Source organism: Pteronotus mesoamericanus, unplaced genomic scaffold (assembly GCF_021234165.1).
Source record: "Pteronotus mesoamericanus isolate MK-2021 breed Mesoamerican mustached bat unplaced genomic scaffold, CSHL_Meso_final contig_221, whole genome shotgun sequence".
Lineage (NCBI taxonomy): Eukaryota > Metazoa > Chordata > Mammalia > Chiroptera > Mormoopidae > Pteronotus > Pteronotus mesoamericanus.
The window spans coordinates 10,120,327-10,131,343 of record NW_026555092.1 but is presented as its reverse complement, the minus strand read 5'-3'; the positions used below and the strand labels follow the sequence as shown (position 1 = coordinate 10,131,343).

At 47.1% G+C, this 11,017-nt stretch overlaps 1 pseudogene; it reads right to left on the bottom strand.

The window, feature by feature from the left end:
* Nucleotides 1-4,171: 4,171 nt before the first annotated feature.
* LOC129069459 (toll-like receptor 12) lies at nucleotides 4,172-8,912 on the bottom strand (annotated as a pseudogene).
* Between the last annotated feature and the right edge of the window lie 2,105 nt (nucleotides 8,913-11,017).

Sequence of the window (11,017 nt, the reverse complement as noted above, 5' to 3'; positions counted from 1 at the left end):
GCGTATTTTGGCTTTCGGCCATCTGACTGGACTGTCTAGAAACAAGGCAAAGATGATGAAAACCAAAGTCTTGTCCTAAAGACCTCCACATATTTAGGGAGAGGCTAGGAACACAACTCATGACCACCTTGCAATTCCCTACTTGTCCTTCAGCTATCAGCTCAATGTCACCTCACCTGTTAAGACTTCCTTGACGTGTGCTTATCGTGCCCTGCCCCCATCCCTGCTCTCCAAGAATCACCTCCCTAATCTTGCGTTCCCTAAGCCACTGGCACGTACCTCTAATATATGTGTTATCCTACATTGTTGTAGTTCGTGTTCTTATACCTGGCAGCCCCCCGTTAGCTTATACGACTAGGGTCAGTACTATATCTTACTCATTTCTGTATCCACAGTGCCCATCCCAGTGTCCGATAAATAGCAGGGCCACTGGAAGTTTTGTTGCCTTTTATTAAAACAGTAAAGCCAGTGCATTAAAAACCTACCGGGCTATGGAAAATCCGTAATTTACATCACACTAAAGAATTAACCTTTCATGAAATTTCTTTAACCACAGCCTTAACCGTGCCCTAGTCTAAACACATTTGTGTCACTCTGTCCCACAAGGACGAATCCACCAGTCATCCACAGAATCCCACTATGTGCCCCGCACTGTACTGCGAGCTAGAGAGCCAACAGTAACTAGGACGGACAGTCTCTATCTTCAGAAAAGTTACAGACTAATAAGAGACATTCAATGAGCAAACTCTGTACCCTGCACAGAGAGAACACAACAATATAGGCAGTTCGTAGTCCCACCAGGCCCAAAGCCCAAAGTCTCAGATAACAGGTAATTTCTTCTGGGAAGACTTGGAAGTCCCAAAGGTTATTTTCAAATCCAAAGCTGAGGATTATTCTGCTACTCTCTCACATATGAATAGCAGCCTATCCACATGGGGAGGTCAACACAATCAGCCCACACCAGGGTGGCTCCACACAGGGGAAAAATGGACAAGGGCTTTCTTCAGTGCTGAGACCACCAGGAATCTCTGGGTCCTCACCAGAACCAGCAACATCAAAGAGGCCCTATTTATTGAGCGTCCATGGTGCCAGGCCCAGGGCAAAGCGTTCTACATTCATAAGCTCACTGAACCCTCCAGGCAAGCAAGTGAGGTGTCGTTAGTGTGGAGCTGCCAGACACTGATCTGTAACTTAGACACATTAAACTGCACACAAACACCAGGAAGAGGAAGAAAGGACATGGTTTAAATAGCGCACCAGTTCCAATCACTAGGTGTCTCTTCCAGAGAGAGCAAGTGGCGATGTGATGACACCCATGACTCTGCTGGTCCCCGGGTTGGTCTGAGTGCCCTCAAGCATCTCTTTCCACTGACTGTGAGCAGTGTCCCTCTACAGCACGGTCCCTAAACACAAGCCGACTCTTCCATCTAGTATTCAACCCAGCTGTTCTGGTTAGCTTACTAAAGGACAATGTGTTGGTTTCTTCATGGCTCCTTGCCAAAGGATTTTCAAGCTGACTGTGATTTTTGGCTAAATGTGATTATTGCCTTCTATACTGCCTTTAGAATATCATTATCCTGGGAGATATGACTCCACTCTATCTTTAATTTACATATAGAGAACCGAACTTCTATGATAAAGACTCACTTAAGGTTATCCAACTAGCAAGTGGTAGAGTCAGAATATAAGCCCAGATTTGTTTTCTCCAGCCACTTTTTTATCCACACCACACAGACTCCTCTAGGTCTGCCAGTCATCCAAAGTCCTGAGAAGGTGACATGGAGAGTGGAAAGAACGTTAAGGCAGGAGTGAGCAAATCAGGGTTCCAGTTCCAATCCTGCCATTGATAAGCTGTGTGACTTTGGACAGGTCATGTGGCTTCTGCGGCCTCTCTAGACCTCAGCGTACAGTCGCCTGACCCTACTCACAGTTGCCCAGGTTCCCCAATTAGTATGACAGGAGGAGAGCAAAGGGACAGAGAGATAAAACCAGTGGCTACAAACTTAAATGGCTAGAGGCCAGGCAATGTAAGTGAATGAATGGAGTGGGGACTGTGTTGTGTGAGCACCTCCTAGTGAGCACCAGAGGGACCCCTGACTCAGTCAGTGTCCGCAGGCCTTCTAATTTTTCTAAGTCAGAACTGTAGATTTTTAAATGTTGGCGACCTACTCAAAATTGTTTCCAACACGCTGAGGATTAAGTAAGCGTGACGGAAGGCTTCTTTCAGCATGGGCTGTCACTTTGCCACCTTTCAGCTGAGTGATCTAAAAGGCCTCCTCCAATTTCCACGAAGACCTAGAAAGGGTACAGATTCTCCTAAGTAATGAAGACTGGTGTTGGCTGCTATCACACTCAGCATCGTTTTACAGACAGAGGGAAGTTGAGAGGCATCCTGGCTTCTGGGGACGTGGACATAAGAACCCACCCAGTAAACAGTGGGATGTGAAGAGATCTGCCCCAGTCCCATTGGAAAGGCCAAGACTGGTCTGTGACCCCCAGAGAGAAAAAACACTAGGAATTCCTGAAGGCTTTCAAGCTCATTTGGATGATGGTCCAAGCTATTGCTTAAGCAGCCTGACCTCACACTTAAGGACATAAAGCAGGGAAAGCAAATAGGTTCCTTTTAAAGCACCAACTTCATTCAACTGTGCTAAGGACTCTAAAACCCGTATGAATGTGTTGTGACCAATTAGCTATGCCTGCCAGGCACAGGAAATGAAAGTGGCAGCACTCCATGTATTTGCCACCCTTGTTTTAAACTCCCATAGGCACTGAATCAACTTCCAGCAAAAACAGCCTCCGTAGGCAGAAGACTAAAACTCATGCCCCTAGAAATCTACCAGAAGTAGCATCTTTCAAGCTTGGTATAGCAAAGCTCACCCTGGATGGTCTTTAATCACCCATTATTCAAGTATCATCAAGGCAGTAGGGAAACGGAGGTGACTCAGAAACTGTTCCTACCTTGGGGATGCTGAGTCTAGTGGAAGAGACCCAAAAATAAATAAATAAATAAAAAGCCACATATAATGATGACCAGAATGTGGAAAATGCAATAAAAAAGTTCTGTGGTAGCTGGAGGTGAGGGGAAAATTTATCTGTTTCAGGCAACTGAACAAAGTAACGTTTGAGTTGGTTCTTGAAAGAATAGTTTTTGGCAGAGAATGGCGAGAGGAGGGAGTATATTCTAAACAGAGAGAACAGCATGTATAATGGTGGGAAACCAAACCGCCTCCCCAAGAAATGGGGAAAACCTTGGGAGCCCTAGAGTGTGGGGTACATGAAGATTAGGCTGCAAAGTAGTTAATGAAGGATCTTGAGTATCAGACTGAGGTGTTTGGACTTAGTTGTATCAGTGATGAGTGCCAATGACGGTTTTTAAAGCCAAAGACATAATCAGACTTGTGGATTAAACAGATCACACTAGCTACAATGTTTGTCCAAACTGGGAAGTGAAAAGATGGAGGCTCCAGCAAAAACCCGTATAAGGAAAGAGCAGATTCAAGACACGTTAAGGAAATTGAAAAATCTGACGATCCCTGGATGTGGAAGAATGCAAGAGAAATCAGAGGGCCCCTGGGTAAAGTGGACGATGGTGCCATTCACTTCCATCAGCCACAAGAAAAGAGGTTTGGGGCCGAACACAATAGCCAGTCCCACCCACTGGGTTCCAGAAATCACAACCATTAGAGAAAGTGTAAGGGGGTCTCAATTTAGATGTCTCTTCTAGGTGGGCAGGTGGAGAGTCGTACGCTGTTCTTAATGTTGGGCTTCAAGCTCAGGCCCTCTTATTTTCACTTCTTGCCAGGGCCCCAGAACCCTCTCTCCTTCCCTCTGTGGTCCCCTGGCCCTTCCACGACCCTCCCACCTCTAGAACCTCTCTCGGTGCCCACACCTACAGATCTAAGACGGTCCTCACTCCCAGGGAGCTCTATCTCCCTCCTCATCCCCAATCCCCTCTATGAACCTTCCCATCTCCGGACGCTTCATCCTCTGACCGCTCCTCACACTGCCCCTCCCACCCCCTCATAAAGGCTTCTTTCTCCCCTCTCCCCTTCCCCGGTTCCCTGTTGACACCACCACCTCCTAAGTCTCCAGCCCAGAGCCTGAGTCTCAACTGCCCCCCCCCCCACCCGCCCCGCGCAACCCAGACTCACCAACCGAGCCACCCACTTCACAACGGGGCGGAAGTGCTCCAAGGCTCGCGCAGGGAATGCTGGGACGCGGAGTCCAAACGACGCCTCCCCGGGAATGGACCATCTGAGACTACAACTCCCAGAAGGAACCGCGCGAAAGCCGGTAGGCGGTCCCCTCCGTTTACTGCCCTTAAGATGTCGTCAGCCAATAGATGTGTCACCATCTCCCGGTCCCTGGCACCGGAACAAATCAGAAGAGGTTCTAAGCGTGAAGGCGGGTCCTGTTGCAATCCCGGGTCCTCTCCACAGGTTCTGGGAAATGACACCGCCCGGTAGGCGGGTATTCAAACTGAAGGGGTGGGGCCTGTTGAAGGGGCGAAGGGAGAATCGAAGACCCGAGAGAGATCAAAGCAGGAACAATAAAAAATAAGGGGGCGGGGGGGGGGGAGAAAGAAAAAGAAATAAGGAGAGAGGGTGGCCAGAGATGACCAGACTGGTGCAGGAGAGAGCTGGGCAATTGTAGGTTCAATCTTCAGCTCACAGTTAAGCTGTGTGACTTTGGATCAATTGTGAACCTCACTTTCTTTACCTGTAGAGCAAGGATAATAACAACATCCAAGTCTACAGGTTTTTGTGAGGCTTCGATGAAGAATACACCTAAAAGGATTAGCTCAGGGCCTGAGTCCTAAAAATACACAGCGAATATTAGTTATTATTATGTAAATCAGTTAGGACATAGCTTCGCACTTCATGTGTGTTGGAAGAATGTTAATCATCATTAGAATAATAACGATCTGAATAACTGTAATGTAAAAGCAGTTGCTTTGTACTTTGGGGCATGAGCAACCTAATACGGGGTTGAGAATGTGTGTTTGTAGTCAGACATGGATCCAAATTCCAGCCTAATTACTTCCTAGCTGTGTGGCCTTAAACAAATTACTGCATCTCTTTTGTCTTTGGTTTTTCATCTTAAAATGCAGGTAATATAATAGAACCTGCATTGTAGGTGTTGTGAAGATTAAATGAGATAATTCAAGTAAAGCATGGACTCTGGAGTCAAGATGCTTGTGTCTGAAACTTCTTATTTTCAAATGCAGGATGTAGGCCTTGCCACTCACTAGTTATGAAACATTGGGCAAATTAATTCACCTCTTCTTTATGCCTCGGTTTCCTCATCTGTAAAATGTGAATTAAAATAATGACGTTTACCTGATAGAGTTTATGAGAAGTAAATGGAGAAAAGTATGTAAAGAGTTTGACACATGGATAGCAGGAGTTTAATAATTATTAGCTATTATTATTTTTACTAATAGTTAAGAGACTTTGGGGAAATTGACAGTACCTGGCATATGGCCCAGTGCTCAATACATGTTGGCTATTGTTAAAATTGGGGGAATTCTATATCTTAGTTTTAAAGACCTAATTCAAAGTCCTTCTCCTCTGTGAAACATATTCCAACTTATCTGTAGTAACATGTCATGGGGTTTCACTCAGTGAAAGGAGTAGCAACCTACAAGCACTCCTTGTTACTAAAATATCACAGCCTTATGAAATTGATAGTATTACCTCCAATTTACAAGGAGGAAGTGGGGTCTTGGACAGATGAAGTCACTGCTCAAGATCACATAGCCAATAAGTGCAGGACCTGGATTTGAACCTGGACATGTGACCCCAAACGTTTCTTCTCAGCCCCACGCTGCATAAAGAAAAGATCACCAGTGGAGGGGAGGGTGTGGTATGAGTGGAGAGAGAGACAGTTCTGCACGGTGAGGTGCTTGGAGGGCTGGAGACATTTAAGAGAGTGTCCAGATCTGAAGCTGGAAAGTCAACTTTGCAGGGTCAGGTAAGGACATTTGTTTCAGCATCATCTGCCCTGAAGAGAATGAATGGAGGTGAGAATGCAGAGTGGAAGACACCATTGGGACTCTAGAGGGCGCCCTCACCCTAAATCCAGCCTAGAATTGTTCTATGGTTTTCTTTAGCCTTTGTCTATTTAAAGCCTGGCATAGTACAGAAAAGGAAAATTAAAGCCCAAAGAGGCCAAGTTTCCTGGTCCATTATCCTATAGAAATAAACAATGGAGCCTAAACGAGACCCCAGTTCTCTGCCTCAGCATCCATCAAGATTTTTTCCTGTCCGTAGTTGTCTGGGCCAGCACTAGGCTCTAAGGGTGAAGAGGTGAATCTAACCTGGTCCCCGTCCCCAGTGTCTGCTTGCCAAACTTTCCTGATCATGTTTTCTATTAGTAAATTAGTAATGTTTCCTGTTAGTAAGGCATTTTTAAGCACGCACTCCCAACATATGTGTATTTATTTACTTATATATGATATACATGTAGTATATGTATAATTACATAAAAAGTTAACTTTTGCTGAACATTCGCAATGCATTATTAGGTCCTGCTCTCAGTGCTTTATACATAGTAACCCATTTAATTCTCACAAAACCCTTTAAGGGAGGGTGTATTACTATCCCATATTATAGAAGAGGGAAACTGAAGAGCTGCCCAGGAAGAGTTCCAGCCCCAGAGTCTCAGAGCAGTGACTCCTGAGAAAGGGGAGAAGGGGATTCTTAGAATGTCCCCCAGCTTCTGGCTGGCACAGCTGGCGTGGTGCTATGTGCACATATGTTCTGGGGGACCGCTTAAGCCAGGGCCCCAGCCAGGCATTGGCACACTGGCAGGCCAAGGACGAACTCAGAACATACATGTACTGTGGCATCTGGGGACTGTGCTCCTGGAGACTGCCATCCAGCGGGATGCCTGTCTCCCAGTCTAGCACTAAGACCTGGAGACTTCGCAGGCCTTGGAAAGCAGCAGCAGACAGTATCTCCAACCCAGTTTGGACCAGATGCAGCACCTGGAGCCCGGGCAGCTCACCCGCCAGCTCCTCGAACCGCACTGAGCAGGGCTGCACTCGGGACTGCAGTCTTCGCAGCTTCAGCTCCTGTAGGCTGGGTAGCCCAGTGAGCAGCATGGCCTGGGGCTGCGCCCGTCACCCTGTACCCTCAGATACTGGAGTCTGTGGAGCTGCCAGAGGAAGAAGCTGGAGGTGTCCTGGGAGCAGAGGGACTCCAAGCAAGAAGAGCTGGCGAAGGGCAGGGAAGACCTTAGTGATATTTTGGGTCTCCAGCTGCAGTCGTCAGCCATTTAGAGTCAGGGTCTGCAAGACTGGAAAGGTGGGAGAAGCCAGCTTCCAAATCTTCCTGCCTGGCACTGCCCGAAGTCAGCCTCTTCGGCAGGGACAGCACTGCCCCACAGGGGCCAGAGGTAGAACTGCAGTCTAAGGTTACGCAGATTCTCCGGGTCCCAGAAGCCCCAGGTTGGGCTCAGCAGAATGCCCTTGTTCAGCAGGTGTAGGGTGGTCAGTGCAGGCAGATGAGCCAACCAGCTCTTGCCCAGGGCCACCAGTGGATTGTTATTCGAGTCCAACATCTCCAGCCTCCTCAGGCCCTGGAATACCTGGCCCTCCAGCCAATCCAGCAGGTTTCCCTGAAGCAGCAGCTCCGGCAGGTGGGGCAAAGAGGAGAGTGCGCCTGGGGGCAGGGTCTGCAGCCTGTTGTTGGACAGATCCAGGACCCCCAGTCCTGACACAGCCCCTGTCGCATTCGTGCACCGCATGGCGCTCCGCAGTTTGTTGCCACTCAGGTTCAGTCTCTGAAGCTGGGGCAGGTCAGCCAGGCCACTCCTCTTAAGACTCAAGCTCTTCAGGCTTCGGCAGGGAGCCAGGGCCTCCAAAGTTAAGTGCTCTGTCTGCATGAATCCCAAATTCAGCTCTTGCATCTCAAAGCGGGCAGCTGCCACAGCAGGCAGCTCAGCCATATCAGTGTACATCGCAGACAGGGCACCCAGCCTCCGCAGCTCCATCCCCATCACTGCAGCTGCCTTCATCTCATGTGGTCCAGATTCAGATTCCCCACCTTGAGACCCTGGAGGGCCCCAGGACTGGCCATCTGTAGCTCTCTGTTGAATGACAGGTCCACCACGTCCAGAGTCCAGGCATCACCAGAGGAGGGACCAAGCACCAGGCCGGGGAAGATGTCTGCAAACTCCCCCCCCGAGTTCTGAAGGTAACTACCCTTGATGCTAAGTTGCTGTAGGGTGGGAGACAACTGGACATGCGAGTAAACTATTCAATACAATTCAATATCTGGTTATGATTTAAAAAAATAATAATAATAAACTCAGAGAGTAAGATTCTTAAAGGTGAATCATTCAGCGAATTCAGTTTAAAGCCAGGAATGAGAAAACGGTCATTATTTTTTTGTTCAACATTATAATGGAGGTATTAACCAGGAATATAAGAAAAAAAACATTAATTAAAATTATAAGTGTGTTAAGGCAAGGGCCCCAGAAATGTACTGGAGGGACCTCAGGTGGCCAAAGGCATCAGAGGGTAGGAAGAGGTCTTTCAAATGATGGCATATGAAAGACAGCTGCCGCAGCTGCCCCAAACCCCAGAGGGCCCCGGCAGGAGCGCCGCAGAAGCATCCCAGGATCTTGAGGCCAGGGAAGTGAGAGAAGGCATCTGGTGGCAGAACTGAAACAGAACCGCCAAGACAGAGCCCCTCCACCCTCTGCAGCACCGCCTCCAAGGCTTGCGTCAGGTTGGTCGCCCCAGGACACGCGGCAAGGAGGGGCAGGCTGGAGTCCTGGCAGCAGAGGAGGAAACGGGAGACATTTGCAGCCGGGAGCCTTCGGTCACTGAGCAATTGGAAGCAGTCCAGCCTGTGGTCAAGAAGGAACAGGAGCCAACCAGGCAGCCGCAAATGTCCACCCATCCCAGTCCCCAGCCTGGTCGAGAGAGAAGCAGAATCGGAATCTCACTCTCTACTCCCCCGTTCTCCAGAGTTGAACCCAGACCCTTCCTCCCCTTTCACACACACAGACACAATACTCACAGCACTGCGGGATTCGCAGCCCCCAGTGTACCAAGGAGGGTCTGGAAACAGGGCCTGGGGGCCACAATGTTTCCAAACTATAGAACTGCTGGGAGGGTGGGACCAGACAAGGAGATGCTTAGAGCAGAGGATCTGAGGGGCGAAGGCAGAAGTACTCTTGTGGGAGGAAGGACCCCAGTCTCACTTCTCTGTTGTGAGGGAGCAAGCATTTCTGAGCACAAACTTGGGGCCGAAATTCCAGCCTCCCACTCTGCCATTGTCCTGGGCTGTGCACTTCACCTCTCTGAGCTTCAGTTTCCTCATCTGGAAGCTAAGGGTACTAATACCTGCTACATAGGATTGCTGCAAATTACATGTAAGTGTCACAATGAGATTTCTCTCATCATCATCGCCTTTACTATGTGCTCTTCTTTAAATTTTTTTAGATTTTATTTGTTTATTTATTTATTTTTAGAGAGCGGGGAAGGGAGGGAGAAAGAGAGGGAAACATCGATCAGTTGCCTCTTGCAGGTCCCCAACCGGGGGCCTGGCCCACAACCCAGGCACAGGTCCTGACTGGGAATCAAACCAGTGACCGTCTGGTTCTACACTGGCACTTGATCCACTGAGACACACCAGCCAGGGCTTCTCTCCTTACTTTAGAAAGGAGGTCTTCAGTAAATCAGGATTTTTAAAAAGCAGATGTTTTATAAACAAAATAGCACATCAGAATAATGCCTTAATGAACATCTTGTAATATTCCACAAGGGATATTCCAAAATGTCCAAGGTTAAGCCAAGAGGACTGTAGCGTTCCAATCCTGCCCTTTCAGGCCGGAGATAAGAAGAATGGTCTCCATGGCCTTAACCTTGACATATATGATCAAGAGGGAGCCAGGAACCCCCTGGGGGAGAAGAAAGAAAAAAAGAGGCTTTATGATGACCTCAAACAATAGAGTAAACTATTCAATACAATTCAATTATCTGATTATGGTTTTAAAAAATAATAATAATAAACTCAGAGGGTAAGATTCTTAATGGTGAATCATTCAATGAATTCATTTTAAAGCCAGGAATGAGAAAATGATAATTATTTTTGTTCAACATTGTAATGGAGGTATTAACCATAAATACAAGAAAAGAAACATAAAATGATAAAATTATAAGTGTGTTAAGAAACAAAATGGTCACCATTGATAAGATGCTATGATTGTTTACATAGGAATTCCAAGAATTTCTAGAAACAAACTATTAAAACTAAAAAGTGTTTAGCAAAGATGCTGGATACCGCATACTTTTAAAAACACTTTCTAATACACCAGTGCCTCAGTCGGAGTCTCAGTGGGAAGCAGCGCATGGGAGTTAGTATTTCTCTGAAAGGTTTGTGAGTGGTCACAGAGATGCGAGAAGGCTTGTGGGGGCCACACGCGACAGTGCTGAACCCCAGGGCTGGCAAGTACGGGAGCTGTCGCTGCTCCTGGAACTAAAGGAGTAAGGACTCAGAGGAGTTATCAGAACTTGAGAGGAGAGAGTTTTGCCAGGCCGGCTGCCTTGAGAGAAGCAATGACATTTGGTCGAGCGACAAATCCAACCTAAAGGGACCGCATAGGAAGGAAAGCAGGGTAAACTTCTGATCTCCCTCCCCCTCCCTTTGATCTCTCGCCAACAAAATAGAGTCCAAAAAAGGAGTAACCGTTTCTAGTCACCTGATATTAAAAAAGGCATCATTCCATTGATCTTCACAATAGAAAATTCAAGATGCATCATAAACATCATGTGAAAACCAAACAACAAATCTTTTAGAAGAAAACTTAGAGATATATCTTCATAGTCTTGGGATAAGCAAAATTTTGCTAACTAGTCCACAAAAAGAATTTGCCTTATTTTTTTCATAAATTTGACTTCACCAAAGCTAAGAAATTCTGTTCATTAAAAGATAACCACACACCAGGAGAAGTTATTTGCAATACCTATGTCCAAAAAACATAATTGTGGAACATAATAAAT